Source organism: Sylvia atricapilla, chromosome 5 (genome assembly GCF_009819655.1).
Source record: "Sylvia atricapilla isolate bSylAtr1 chromosome 5, bSylAtr1.pri, whole genome shotgun sequence".
Lineage (NCBI taxonomy): Eukaryota > Metazoa > Chordata > Aves > Passeriformes > Sylviidae > Sylvia > Sylvia atricapilla.
This window is the reverse complement of record NC_089144.1, coordinates 48,898,198-48,913,448: the sequence shown is the minus strand read 5'-3', so window position 1 is coordinate 48,913,448 and position 15,251 is coordinate 48,898,198. Positions and strand designations below refer to the sequence as shown.

General features: G+C 37.7%; 1 protein-coding gene across 2 annotated transcripts in view; it reads right to left on the bottom strand.

Annotated features, from left to right (window-relative positions):
- The window catches only part of LRP6 (LDL receptor related protein 6), a 107,576-nt gene that overhangs the window by 76,647 nt on the left and 15,678 nt on the right, over positions 1-15,251 (bottom strand). The window lies entirely within an intron of this gene.

Below are 15,251 nucleotides of genomic sequence, written 5' to 3'. Positions count from 1 at the left end.
ACCACCCCACCACAGTAGTATCCAATCCCCACACCACTAAGCAGCTGAAACATTTAGTTAACAGCTGTTCTGACAGCATTGGTACACGAGGCCCATGAGCTATTCATTTTGGCAGTACAGTGATGCTGTCTTTTCTGTTCTCCCAATCCCACCTGTAGAAGCAAGAATGCATCCTATGCTAGAAGCTGATGGAGCAAGAACATCTACCAAATGATAAAAACAGTCTGTTACAAGCTGTGTGTATTTCTTCTTTTGCATCTGCTCATATATTTAAAGACAATACAACTTTCACAAAGTAAGCTGCTTACTGCTGAGACAAAAGATGAACAAATACAGGGTGAATTAGAAGGCTGCTCTTGCAATTCAATGACATTGCTTTTGACAAGTAAAAAAGAAAGGTTTTTCTGCATTTCATAGTGTGGACTTCAACAAGTCAGCAAGAAAATCAGACCTTTTAACACGGATGCCATATAATTTGAAAAGTGTCTTAAAGTCTGTAATAATCTTACAGAAAAACCACCAGTGAGCAAAAATTAGAAAACTGCTAAAACAGCTTAGTACCTATTAAAAAAACAATTGCCTGTGAGGACAGCACACAGATAAATAGCATTCCTGTATGTCGACCAGATTATACAATGCAAATATACAGGTCAATAAGCACAGGAAGCTAAAACTTCTGGCAAGGGGAAGAGGCTCCATCTCTCTTCAGCTGCTCTGTTTCTGTCTCATGAAAAAAAGACCTCAAACCTATATTTTTATCACCCTCATGCCTTCTAGGGTCTACAAGACAGGTATTACAATTCTGGTGAGCCTAACAAGCCTTGATCCTACCTTCCATCCAGGCAATACACAGTGTAGGACAAACCACAGAGCAGAGACAGAATGAGGAAGAGCTGACAAAGGAATAAAGACTGGGGATGTGGAAAGGGCAGTATGTTTTTTTGGAAGTAGGCATTTCACTGTAATCTAAGCCTTGCTCTGTTACCACTGCAGTGGAACAGCATGTGACAATAACATTTAAAACAGAAATAACTCTGTGGACAGAACCATCTAAGAACAGGAAGATCACAACGCTGCCACAGCTGAAGATCCTCAGCCACCTTACCAGCTACCTACTGTGGAATAACTGCAATAGAACAGGAAACTCAAGGCTCCAACCATGTGACCCAGGATGTCAGCCTTATGGAAAGCTGGCAAAACAATGTCTCCACCAAAAATGTCAATTTTGATGAACCAGCATTTCAACTAAAATAAATGGTCAGATAATTCTACACCAACTTCAATTAACTGAAAATCCTTTAATGAAAGTGTTAGCTCTTACTTCACCTTTTAATGCAGTTTATATGATTTATCTCTTCAAATTAAGAAGACAGGTCAGCACCTCTGTTTCTTTATATACATTTCAGCAGCACATTAGCACCATGTTTTTTACAGTCAGAAGGATGCAGCAATGGCAAAGAATGCTTTTATGACAAACATTCCTAGAGTCCATCTCAGAATCTCCCAAAGCATTCCCAAAAGTGTTTACACTAATTCCAGGTTTTGAAACACATTTTACTTTTGCCTTTCTAATTCATCAAAACTGTTTGACAGGCAGTGCTGTTAGAATGAATATATAACAGCACAGCTGCTGCTCCACACATTTTAAAACAATCACAAAAAGGCTGGCACAGCTTTGGCCCAGGCCTGTCCCATTCAGGCAGAGAGAATCTCAGTACCTCTTCCAGCAGGAATCTGTGGGAGTGGGAGATGGGAAAAAGAAAAGCAGAGAACCGTGGTGTGCTCACAAACCAAGCTAAATAACATCAAATGTCTTGAAAAAGAAAGTTAAGTCAGAAATAGTGATTTGCTCAGGATTTGTCATCAAAACTAACACCAAAACCACAATACACCACATAAAGAAGCAGCAGAAACAAAATCCCCATTTATCAGCCCCTTGAAAAATCTTGTAGTACAGACAGTATCTGCTCAGTGATACACAAATCACTCACTCCACTCAACTACAGTGATAAGGCAGACTGCACCACTACTAATACTCTTGTCTTTTCAGACATGTTACACCACTAAATTATGTGATGCTTCTGTAAAGTTACATGCTTGTAACTATTGCCATTTCATGGCCTATGGTCTTCAACCTAATCTGTACCTAAAGACTCCTTATCTAAAGAATTAAGTCCTGAAACTCGAATGATGCAATGCTACCATATACAGTTATTAATTTCTACATACTGACTTACTTGTGTAAACCAGCTGTTGGCATTTTCAGAATGATTATGGTGTCTGAATGCCTGATACTTTATATCATGGCCCACTCTGCTGCTAATCACAGGAGCTGAGCATTCATTATACCAAGAGTTACATGCAGAAATCTTCCTTTGAGACATCATCTATTTATCTATGCAAGTGGTTTGACAGCTTTTAACTTTAAATCAAATAGCATCTCACCCTCAACTAAAATATTCAGTTGCTAGGTTTCCTGACTTCATTTCCCAGGTTACATTCAGACCAAAATACAAGACCAAAAACTCACAGGCTGCGCTCTTTTGGGTGACAAACCCTCAATTAAATGCTCCCTTAAGCAATTGTGTGTTTAAGGCTTTCTGCTGTGTTGAGATTTTTAAGCTATCATTGATATAAAACCACTACCCAGCAACTCAGAACCTCAAGAACCTCATGCACTCAAGTGCATGTGACAACAGATGCCTCCAAGTGGACCCTAGTTCCAGCCCAGTAGCCATCATTTCCATGTGTTGGTGTACACATCACTCACACCAACATTCCACAAATCACAGTTATGTGTTTTTATGCAAAAAAGAACCTACACATTAAAAAAAGTGCCTACCTATGTCTGTGTGAACAGCACTCCCAGTACAGTATGTTTACCCCACTCACAGTCACCTTGGCAATGGTCACAGGTTTTATTACTGAAAATACAGTGTTAGCTCCAAAATGCCAATTCAATCAAATGGTACTTTTCTACTGGCAGCAACAAAAGTTTGTCTGTGGGATCATTCAGCTGACTTTTGCTGGCATGTTTTGCCCATTCTTATGCTTCCAAAGAGATAAATAAAATAACTGCTTCTCTAAACAAATTCATCCAATGCACTCTGGAACATGTCACAGACAAAACACCACAATGCAAAAAAAAAAAAAGTTTGCTTCCTCTTATGATATATGAAAGCAACCCTACTTCTCACAAGAAGAATATTAGTAAAATACTTTGGTAGCAAAGAAGTGATAGACAGGAGAAAAACCAGAGCTTGGTGTTCATGTGTATTTGTGAAAAATACTTTATCAGGTCACATTGTCTTCACTAGTAGGTATTTTTATTTAAGGTAAAACCTCCTATCTTCCCACTCCACTTTCATACCTTCCCACTTGTTAACAGCTGATAGACATGAACTTAAATTCAGTCAAACTTGTGAAAAAGAGACCAGGACTAAAATAAAACTGAATTTTGAAAGAACTAATTGAACCCCTCCACTACCACACTGCAGTCATACCCTCGCTGGAGGGCAATTCTGTCCCAAACCAGAAGGCTGTCCATGCCCACTACTGTCTCCAAAATCACCAGCTGACCACAAAGATTTTCAGTTTCTGAAAACAACTTAAAGCACCTTGAATCCTAAAGAGGGTAACAAATCTACACACAAAAAAAGTCAAGGAAAAATAAGACACACTGAAATTAAACTGGGCATGGCCATTCCTGTCAACAGTTCCTATCGCTGAAACACTGAATAAGGTCTTGTAATCAAATTAACTATATAACAGGGCACGTGAATTTCATAACTCAGTCTACAAATGTCTAGGTGGAGACTGCATCAGACCCTAAATTACCACTTTATTAACTTACATGATTTCTTATCAGGCATGGAAACACAACTACACTGAAATGGTGTTGTCTTCAGTTATGTAAAACAGAGTAATTCTAGGTGGAATAAACTATTTAAGGTCAAAAGGTTTATGTACTTGGTTTGCCTAGGAATTTTTGTTGACTCTCTGGATATATCAATCAATAAATCAATATCAGTCTTATCCCATTATCATTTTGGAGCATTAAACTGTTTTATTTCTTTAGATCCTTAAAACTTCACAGTTAGTGACACAAACCACCAAACTATCTCTGTGAAGATTAGTACACAGCTCTCAACAGTACTGAGAAAACAGACGCCAGTGACTTTGCAATTCCAGAGGGACAGGCTGAAATGAAGAAACAAATCATGTAATATCTTCAAAGTCAGACATAAAAAGGCTAATTGTTCCCATAGATTTTTCTTATTGTTTCTAAAAAAAGGACCCAGAACTTTTCCATCATAAAAACATTAGTCAAGCATTCATTCAACATATGTTTGACAAGCTTTGTCTTACATTCATGTGACCTCCTTGACCATGCTCACACCAAAGGAAACCTACCTAGAAGCAACAGAACATCATGAAAATAGCAAGTTTCATGGTTCACAAGAACCATACATCTGCCAGGAAGACATGTGTGCAAAAGAAAAAGGTAGGCATTTCTTTTGCTAAAACGAATTTTTAAAATTTTCCAGGATAAAATTAACTATATACTTGTTCCTCACTGCATAGCTTGGGCATTTTTCAAATTCTCAGCTAAACTCTACTTCATTAACTAATTTTGGCACACACATAGGGGAGAGCGGTCATCACTAACACTGTTTGAAATGGAATTTTGGTCTGTCTTTATTTGACAGAAAAAATACATAGATTAAGCTTAATTATATCCTTTACCATCTCAAGGGGGAAACTCTTCAAGTTTATATTCAGCAGTCCCTGAAAAGAAGTTTTATATGGTATCTAGGGTCTTGCACTAAGAAAACAATAATTTGAGTCCGGACACTTGAATGCCACAAACTCCTTATGCAAAACCAGAGTTCTCTACCTGAACAGGAGGGTCAACACTGCTATGGCAAAATACCAATTAATACTGTGATTTTATCTGTCCAGGCTGCATGGTCTACCACAACAAGCCAGCCTGAAAACCCAGACAGTTCACAGGACAGATTCTAAGGAGCACCTTAAATATACTTTAGAAAGCAGAACTTAAGAAAAGCATTTAAAAGCCACAACCCCAAAGGATATACTTAATGCTTACATAACACACATTCCCTCCCAAAGTTGATGGTAAAGCATAGTTTGAAAATCAGAAAAATGGATGGTGTGTGTGGCGGGGGCAAATGGAGGGGAGAGAAGGAATGAAGAATGGCACAATTAGATATCTTGATAAATGTGTTTTCTAAAAAAGTCTCATCTTGGTCCACCTCAGAACCCACATATTTGCATTTGCATCTAACTCAGTTTTTTTTAATGCAGAAATCTCACTGAGTAATCTTACTGTCAAAACAGTACAGATTTTTCCATTAGCACAATTATTTTTTTTTTTTGTATATTTACTTCATAAGTTTAATTTATAGATAACTGACTCTGCAGATTCTTTCCCTGGTACAAACCATTACTTCTTCCTAGTTAAGCAGGTAGTTGCAAATTTAGGAATGGCAATCCCCAATCAAATTTAGTCCTGAAAATAAGCAATAGAAGAATCATGCCAAGTCATTCATGAGTTTAAGATTATGACAGGCAATACTGAAAGCAAAGTTTAAGCATCAAGTGATTCCCACAGATGACTTTGCACTTGATTTTGAGTGTTCTCATCAAGCCCGTTAAATTGTTCAGGGTCACTGTCTCTTGTTTTGTCTTTTCTTCCCTTAAATATAGGGCTTCTGCAGAGCTGCCAGGCAGCATTTTCCAGTATTGATGAATCTTACTTGTGATCTTCGTAAACTTCCTTTTAGAGTATCTTAAGGAGTTTCTCTCTCCTCCATCTTTTCCAAACATTCTGACAGCTGTTCCAATCCCTTAGCTCCAGGACTACGATGTGTGATGTAAAACATGCAGCAAGAAGCATGCTTGTGAAGGCCTCCAGATAAAAGTCCAAAGCCTTTGCAGACTCTGAAATATTTACACCTAAACTAAGTTGTCCGGCAACTACATTCTATTTTTAATGGGTTGACTTTTGTAACAGATTTCAGGCATTTTTTCTTCATAGATCATTTGGTGTATGTACTGCTAACATTGTACTGGTGAACTCTACAGATAGAGTATGCAGCAGTTGTTTGCAGAGGGCCAGGCTTTGCAAGCAGGAGAGTGACAAAAAACTTTAACAGGAGGCAGAGCTCAAAAATCTAAACCCTGTTATACAGGTGGCCCTTTGGCATCTGGAATCCTACTCATACTGGAGAAAATGGGAAGACTCTATCTCTTTATGGATGACCATAAATCCTACCAAAACACAAAAATTACCAAGCTTTTCTTCTAGCCGCTGCTTGGCCCTGTTTCAGGTGTGTCCTGATGGACATTTATAATTGCTGATGCATAGAAATCCTCCATATACTGGATTTTCCTTTTTTTAACTTTCATCAGCTAATTATCTGTGTGTGACTAGTTGATAGCAGGCATTTTACTCTGAAGGGGGATACAGAGACACAATAGGGGCAGCAATAGGGGCACAGTTTAATGATAATCTGCCTCAGACAGGGAAACTTGTCACTGGAAGCAAAGAGAACCTGTTTCTATTTCAAGGCTATCAATAAGGCTGCCTTTTGTCTACTTAAATAGTGGGGAAAATGCTCTGGTTATACAAGCTGATGAAACATCACCATTTTTAATTACATTAAAACAAATACCTTTATATTAAGGACTCAGTTCTTCAAATCTCATTTGCCTCAGCTTAGGAACTCAGTTTTCCAAGTCTCATTTCTTTAAATAGAAGAACATTTTTTTATGCAAGGAGACAATTCTTCTCAAGTTAAGTAACAAATTTCTGTCAAACCTCAAGAACACATTGTACTTTCCTGCTTTCATATACGCATCATTTAATCCAAATTTGGTTTGCAGTTATAAAATGTTGATTAGGACTATATAATTTATTTAATGCTAAAGCTTTTAGTGGTTATGAGCAGCAATCAGACCTTTACTAAAACAAATCTCTGGTTAGAGTATTGACTAGTTAGCCAAGCCATCCTATGCCTGCCAGCTCAGCACTGAGGGCTGGCTTGGACACCACATGCAGCAATTCTTCTGCTCAGTCAGGAGACTGCCTTTACACTCGTGTAGCAACAGGGCAACAGAAATGCTCAGTTAGAACCCCCAGCTACCACTGCTGGCCACAGTAAGCACATTATAAAATACTGATTAAAACAGCATGTCCTCCTATTGCAATACAACAACAAACTGTTTAATCAGGAAGGCATGATAAAATTACAGCACAACCTGTATTTTCTATACAGCTAACAGACCATTTGTGCGACATCTCATGATCAGGTGAAGCACCAGTTTGGCAACATAAGCAGAGACAATAAAACCAGACAGCTCTGGCTGTTAACAACTGCTCAAGCCCCATCACACTTCAAGTGTTTACAGTAAGAAATAGGCAGGTTTTGTTTTACCTATCTGAAAGATCTTCCAGGATGTTCTTACCGTTCCATTACTTTATAAACCTTATATTCCTCTTGAGTAATTTCCCTCCCCCGCTTAATTTTACACCAGGCTAATCAGGCTTGTAACCAGATCGAAACATGTACTTCACAGGAACAATTTTTTTTTTTTTTTTGGCATATACAAGAAAAATGCATGCTGAAAAATCATAGAAATATCAAAATAGTATGTTTTAGTACAAGAGTAAGTTTGCCAGAATTTAACCTGGAGGTTAGATCATGATTTAAGGCACAGTTTTATTTTATGACAAACATCTTGTTTATAGTAAAAGAATCTGCTCCTATTAGAGAATTAAAGACACTTATATGCTTTGCTACAATACACAGCAAAAGAATCACACAAGCTTAATTTGCAAGACAGTTTTCTTGAATTTTAAGGGATTTTTTAAACAATGGGCTAGAGCAGAGGTCTTACTTATCCTTTGAATAAGAAAAATAAACTTCACACTTAACACAGATTTATTTAGGAAAAAAGCTCTTAGACTTAACAGTGCTCTTAGCTGCATAATTTCCTATCTTTACTACTTCTTGCTTGAAGTGACAGAGAAAACTTAATACAACTAATACTTTATGCTGAAACATGAAATTAAGATGTAAAAGTGAGAAACGACACAGTTCCCATGAGAAATGAAAATGAGAAATGAAAATGTAAAGTATGTGTTAAACAACCCTGGGGAAAGAAAGGAGGCGGTGGAGGAGGGTGGAAGAGAGAGGCCCAGAGTGCTGACTTTTTTTTTTTTTCTAGCAGAGCAGTATTTGAAGGATTCTAATTAAACCATTAAGGTCCAGAAACTATTCTTTATATTTGCAGTCATCAGTTCAAGGGGGAAAAAAGGGTTCCACATTTATGGGTACTTGAGGTTTGCTGTACGTGTTTGGTTTTTTGGTTGGGGCTTTTTCAGGAGGTGAGAAGGAGATGTTCTGTGAGTTTGTTTGCACTTTAGGTTTTAAGGTACAACACAATTAGACTGTTTCAAGTATGAGATACAATTAACCAGACACAGACACCACAAACACATATTACACATACATTCTCACCCACACATATGCATTTAAAGTACACAGTTTAAAATCTAGAGCAATACCATTAACAACATCGCTGCCCCATCTGAAGTGACTCTGCTCCCACTTACAAGGCTTGGTGTTTTCCTATTTCTTTCCCCCATTACAGAACACACACAACTGGGCCAGATGTTTTAAAAACAACCTGGAAGGGGGAATCCACCACAGAAGAAGCAGCCTAACGACTTAGGCTACAGTTACACAACGAAGAGTTAATAGGAGTGTCAAGCAGAAATCCAAAGCAGCAACTTTTGCTTTGCTCGGCTGATTTTCAGGACTATATATATAGAGAGAGAGACTCTAAAAAGGTAAAATCGTACTGGGTCAGATATAGGCTCAACAAACAACCCTGGCACTCTGTAATGTGACCAGCTCTAATCAGCTCCTGTGTCCCAGGGTCACTGCACAAATTCTCAAAATGCTGATTTAGGTATTTTATTAGGTCACCTCAAAATTTGTCTCTGGTATGTCCTCCTTTCTCACTGGCTACACTGTAGAAGCTGCATTTGTTCTATGTCCTCCATACAATATATTATCCTGTGACATTTTATCTGACCATTCTACAGAGATGTCAGAACTGAACATTCATTCTCCACAGGGATAGTCTTATTTTTTCCAGGAATGCAGCCAAATAAAAAAAGTTCTTCTACAGACTTTTTTTCTTTGTTAATCATGCTGAAATTTCATACAGCTGAGTCCTCTGATTTTTGTTTTTAAATAAACTTAATCCATAGTTTACTTAAAGAATATTATCAGTCTGCTTCAAATCATGCTGGCAAAGGAATTGATCAGCTTTCTTCAAGAAATAAGCCATAAATCAATCTTTTTTTGTCAAAAACATAAATCAAATTACAATGCCCTGCAGAGAAACAAAGGAAACTTTCTGCTCCACTTTTTACAGCACAGGCCAAAACCTTTGTTCTAAAGTTTGGACTAAACTTTGCACTCTAAAATGAACACATTTCAGTAACTCCCCAAAAGACAGATGGAGAACACACCCAATCCACAACCAAAAAGCCCTATTTTGATTTTAAATGAAGGAAATGTAAGATTTCCTCCATCTGTGCACGCCATGAAGAGGCCAGACACCATCACACTCCTCTGATCCACTGTGACTCAGGCTGGGTCTGCACAGCTACAAATGCCCCTCAGTTGTACAGGTGTGTTGGCTGATACACCACAGCAAGAACTGTGAGTGCAACTTCATCTTATGGCAGAAAGTGTGTTTGTGGCACTGAAGCTCATCCATAAAGGCAAGAAGATGGTTGCAGGATGCAAAAGTAAGTTTAAACCATGCTGCAATGAGCTGTGATCATTAAAGGCTAATTTTGTCCTCTGGTGCAGATCTACCTTAACACACACTGTCTGCAAGGCTCACCATAATTTCTGAAAAAATCCTCTCTACAATATCCTGCCTTGAGATAGTAAAGAGATTACAGACAAAATCTTTCTCCAAGAGGAATTCTAAAAGTAATTCCTTGCAATGATTAGGTTCAGTCAGCTGCAATGGTTTTAGTAAGCAATCAAGCTCCCTGCTACAAGACTTAAATAGCTGTCATGAATTTTGAAATTATGATTTCCTGACAAACGCTGCCAAGTTATCTAACTTGCATTTGGGGGAAAGAAGGTTTATTTGTAGGGGGTTTTTTGTTTGATTGGTGGTTGGGGTTTTTTGTTGGGGTTTTTTTTGTTTGTTTGGTTGGTTGGTTTTTTTCTTCTCTGGCCCCTTCCCCAGAAGCTGCAAGGACTTTCATTTAAAGCCTCTCTGCTTCCTTAACAAGCAATGCCACTTTGGACTTCTCAAGCAAGAATACAGAATGAACAATTTACCAGACTATAACGCTCTGCTGCAAATTATTATGGTCCCTTTGAGACCCTGTAAAGTTATTAAAACTTATCTTAGGACTATTTTTATTCTTTAAAGTGTGTGAAAAAATATTTCTTAATTAACATAATGCATAACAAGCTTAAAATCATGATTTTTCTTTTTTTAAATACAACAGGTCTTCATAGTCTAGACTTGGATGCTAAATTATAATTGCAGGGAGTGAAAATGCAGATATAGAAGCCTGCCCAAAGACTCATCACCAGACGTTATTCATGCAGAGCAGAAATTACTACCTTGCTTTAAATACTTAGTTCTAACTTATTAAATAAACACTGCATGCAAATCTGGAGTATACTTTGATACATGGACGCTTTACAGCAAGTAACATGAAGTTAAAATAATTCCTGCCACCCTTATCACTGCAGCACTGACCTGTTAAAGGACAGGACAAACCACACTCTTGAAAGTTACCTTAAATTGTTAATAGACGATCATTTTGCATATCATATTTACATGTCTCACCTGAACAAATCTGAAACTGAAGATAAAGTGAAGAAAAGAGGCACAGAACTGAAGTGCTCTGACAAACTCTACAGCACTGCAAGATGCTGCTGACATTCACAGGAAGGTTTGCAGGAGGGAAAGCGTATCTCTCAACTGATCCTCTCCACAGTCTTGTTTTCTAGCCCAAGAACTGAATGAAGGAGGTGGGGATGTAAGACTATTTTCAACCTTGCCTACAGCTAAAAGCATCTGCAACTTTGTTATATGAGTCTATAAAAAAAAAAGTTTGTTCTGCACTACTCAATTCTGTGCACTCTAGCTTGATTTCTAGCAAGCCAAATCTCTCCCATCTCTTCCCACAAAGAAAAAAAACTAGGTAAAACAACTGCAAAATAAAGAAAATATATAGCAAACATGTTCCTCTGAGCTCCTGGCAACCTCTGGCAGTAGGGTGAGGATAGGCAGACAGTGGCAGTAACATCTAAAACCAGCACAGCAAGATTTACAAGAGAGGTCACCTCTCCAAGTCCTCGCTGTTTTAAATATGTGGGTTTCTGGTTACCTTCCTTCGCCTCCTCCTTCACATGAGGAGAAGAGACGATGAGGGAGAACCTAACATTTCGAGCTGTGCAATAAAATGACACCTTTACAACTTCTGCATCTATCCAACATGGAAATATCCTAGCATAGGACTAGAAACTAGCATCATATGGACCATCCATGACCAATCTCAAACATAAAAACTTCGCAAAGTTTTGTCTGTCAGTGAGATTAAAACTAAGCAAAAAAAAAAAAAAAAACCTAAAGAAAAACAAGCAACCCCCTAGAGTTAAAATTCAAGGCGACTACAGTAAATTAATGGTGTCTGATCTTATTCCAAATAGCCACAAAGACCTTCTAGACCAAGAAGCAAACTCCAAACAGCTTATACTCCAAAAGCAAAGGGAGCTATAGTAGTTTTGGGGCAGGAGATGGCAAGGACATTCCAGATGCACTGCACCCTGCTGAGCTTTGAATCACACAATATAATCCTGGCCTAGGCAACCTGCTCTGCTTTGAAAGACCATGCCTGGTCAACCAGCAGTGCGCACAAAAGGATCACCCAGCTACGAGTGACAGACAGCAGAGCTGCATTTTACACCTTCCCAGAGTTATATGCAGCCCTAAGAGGCAAGGTAGGTACAGTTTCACCAAGACAACCTCTGCAATACTGTTGCAATCTTTAAGTAATGAAAAAGTACCTTGTGGCTTGTTTAATATCCTCACTACTACCTGAATTTAGAGATGCATTTGCAAATCATCAACATCATCTGATCAACAGATCCTCCTTACGTGAAGAAAGATTAAATACATCTTATAAATCTCTGTGCCATAATCACAGGTGACTGCAGATTTCATATCACTTGCCTACATGTCACCTGTAAAACCTCAAAACTACCTCCTTAGCACACAGGCCAGGCTATACAGCAAATGATCAGCTGAGTGCACTGATCTGTCACCTCTGAAACACTGCTGTCAGCAGAGGAGCAGCAGAAAGATTTCCAGTCAGAAATTATTTGCTCAAGGGAGAGGCAACATCAAGCAAGAGAAGGTATCAAGCAAAGCCTTCAGTTATATTTACATCCAAAGTGCCATTTTATGTAATGATAACTTGCCTGAAAACAAAATTATACTATACAAGTGAATTTACTGAGAAAATCTTTTTTTTTCCATTTTTAAAATGTTTTTCCCGAAATCAGAGGTACTGTAACTGTTACTAGAACTGCCCATTTCCCTTTTCTTATTCTGTTGTGCAACATCTACCACTCAGCAAAAGTACTACCACTTGCCCCAAATCTTCTGTTACAATCCGCAAATGTAAGGTCTGTACTACAGTTGCTTTTTTTGCTTGACAAGCTCAGACAACAGTTTTCAACTTTCAAACAAAAAACCAAAACAAAACAAAAAAAAAAAAGGTAGGTGCAGAAAGAAAGTACATGTTCTCTGCAAAATTTTGCATGAAAAGAAATGCAAGTCTCCTGGGGGAGGGGTGCCCATTAAACCTGAAGATCTTCCCCAACATTCAAAGTACTTCATCCAGAAATCAACTTCAGCTGCCATAAAAAGTGTTGTAACTCTTTGTACTCTAATTCCATTCATTAACCAAAACCCTTTACAACCCAAAAGTTTTACAAGACCTTGACAATTAAGGTAACTCTATATAGTCACTTGATTTAAAACATGTCCTGAAAAGCAAGCAATTAGTCACCACTTCTAGGAGGCACTTAAAATTCCCTTTGTGGTGAACAATACACATAGAAGTGAGAAAAGCCAGTTCATTCTTTCTGATAGTGCTCCTGATGAAGAAAGCTGATCCAGTTGTCTACAGGGTAATTTTTGGGGAATTGAAACTATGATAATGAAGTCTTTACCATAAGGACAAAAGAGAGGTGCAAATTAAAAACCAAAAATAAACAAACATACCAACCTCCCAACAACAAAAATCCCAATAAACAAGAAAACAGCAGTACAAATATACAACACTGCACTTGAAAGCAGCACTTGCTCAAGAATCTGAATGCGCCTTTTTTTTTTTTTTTTTTTTGTCCCATCTAATGTGCTGTTGTAGAAAAATCTCTTTTCTACTTGCTCAACTTGCATGTGAGCTCTTCTTAAATAGAATGCTCTCCTGCACTTGGTCTTCTAACACCCGGTGTTCTCCTGGCAAATTTTTTTCATTAATTGTAAGTTCAGAAAATTGTATCTGAAATAAATATCATCTGAGCATAACAGGACGTGGATTAGAGTGCAGGAAAATGTGAGGGAGTTTGCTTTTCCAGATTTCAGATTTTATTAACTACTCTTAGAAATTTTTACGGCTTAGTCCTACCACTGTTTGCTAGGCAACATCTTGAAACCAAAAGACAATTACAGGGGTAAAAAAAAATGTAAATACTAGTGAAAGAAGCATCCATGCAAGAACAATTTGGGGAATTATTTATCTTTTTTAATTTACATCTGTGTGCTCATATCCCCTTCCACCTATATTTCAAGCTTTAGAGGCTGTTCTGAAATGTAACCAAATTAATTACAAGCTGAAAGGTTTTCTTTATAAAACTGTATATGAGAATTGCAATTTTTGCAACTGCAATATGGTAAACCAGAAAGTGGATACACCGCTGTATTACCTTCCTAAAACATACCCTTCACATAAAAACTTAGAAAGTGACCTATTCAAAAATCCAGAAGAAAGAAAATATTTTGTCCTTAAATTACAGTTGTTGGAGGGATTTTTTTAGTTTTGGTTAGAGGGGTTTTGTTTGGGTTGGAGAAGGGAGTTTGGTGTTCACTTTTATTTCTTTTTCTGCTTGAGTTGTTTTGTTTTAAATTTCAGCATCCTTTCAGGAGTGTTTAGTCCTACCGCTTTAACAGATCATCAGTATGGAAAAAGTTACAGGTTTGCTTTACTTTGGACCTATATAATTTTTCTTGTATTTTCCTCTTGGTGTCAAGTAGTAAGAAAGAGTCAAGAGTATGCAAACATCAAGTTGGCATTGCTGAGCATACTACACTGCACACTCAGAGAATAAAAACACTGTTCTAGAAAAAGACCAACTGGCTTCATAACAGAGCTTTACTCCTAATCAACAAGAATCTCATCCTCTCTGGAAACAGATGTGTGTTTCCTTCCTTTTTCTCTCACTTTTGGGATGGTGGGTAGAAAAGGCATGAACATTACACTTTGCTTACACCTTAAAGGGCTTTAGAATCAAATAAAATAAAACTAATAGGATCATTGCCTCAAATTTACGAGTTGCAAATACACAGGAAAAGCATACATACTTTTGTTATTTCCAAAGCTTGAAATATAGTATCTGGAAAATAAACATATTTTCTGTTTATAAATTGTCAAAGGACTATTGAAACTGCAGAAAAAATATTCAAGAAATAGTATTTCTATGAAGTTCAGGAAAGAAGCTGTGTTCTGCAGAGATTTTCTTCTTTTGGAGGAAAAAAGCCAAACAAAAGTTGTAACACAAAGAAGTGGCAAGCAGTGAGACACAACCTTCATCTTTCCAAAGAAACAAGGCACTAATTTCTCCCCCCAAAAAAAGAGTTGGCTGAAAAACCTATGTGAAATGACAGATTAGTTTCCTTGCTTGTTCAAGGAAAAAAAGATATAGCAAAAATAAGTTTATTAATAGAGATATAAAATATTTTCAAGGGGTTGCACAGCGTCAAGGATATTCCATTAGTATCCACTTTGACTCTCTCAAACACTTTGTCACAGATGACTGCTTTTGGAGCAACCTCAGGCCAGCCATTTATGTAACATCACCAAAACTCCATTGTCCTGCTGCTTTATCCCA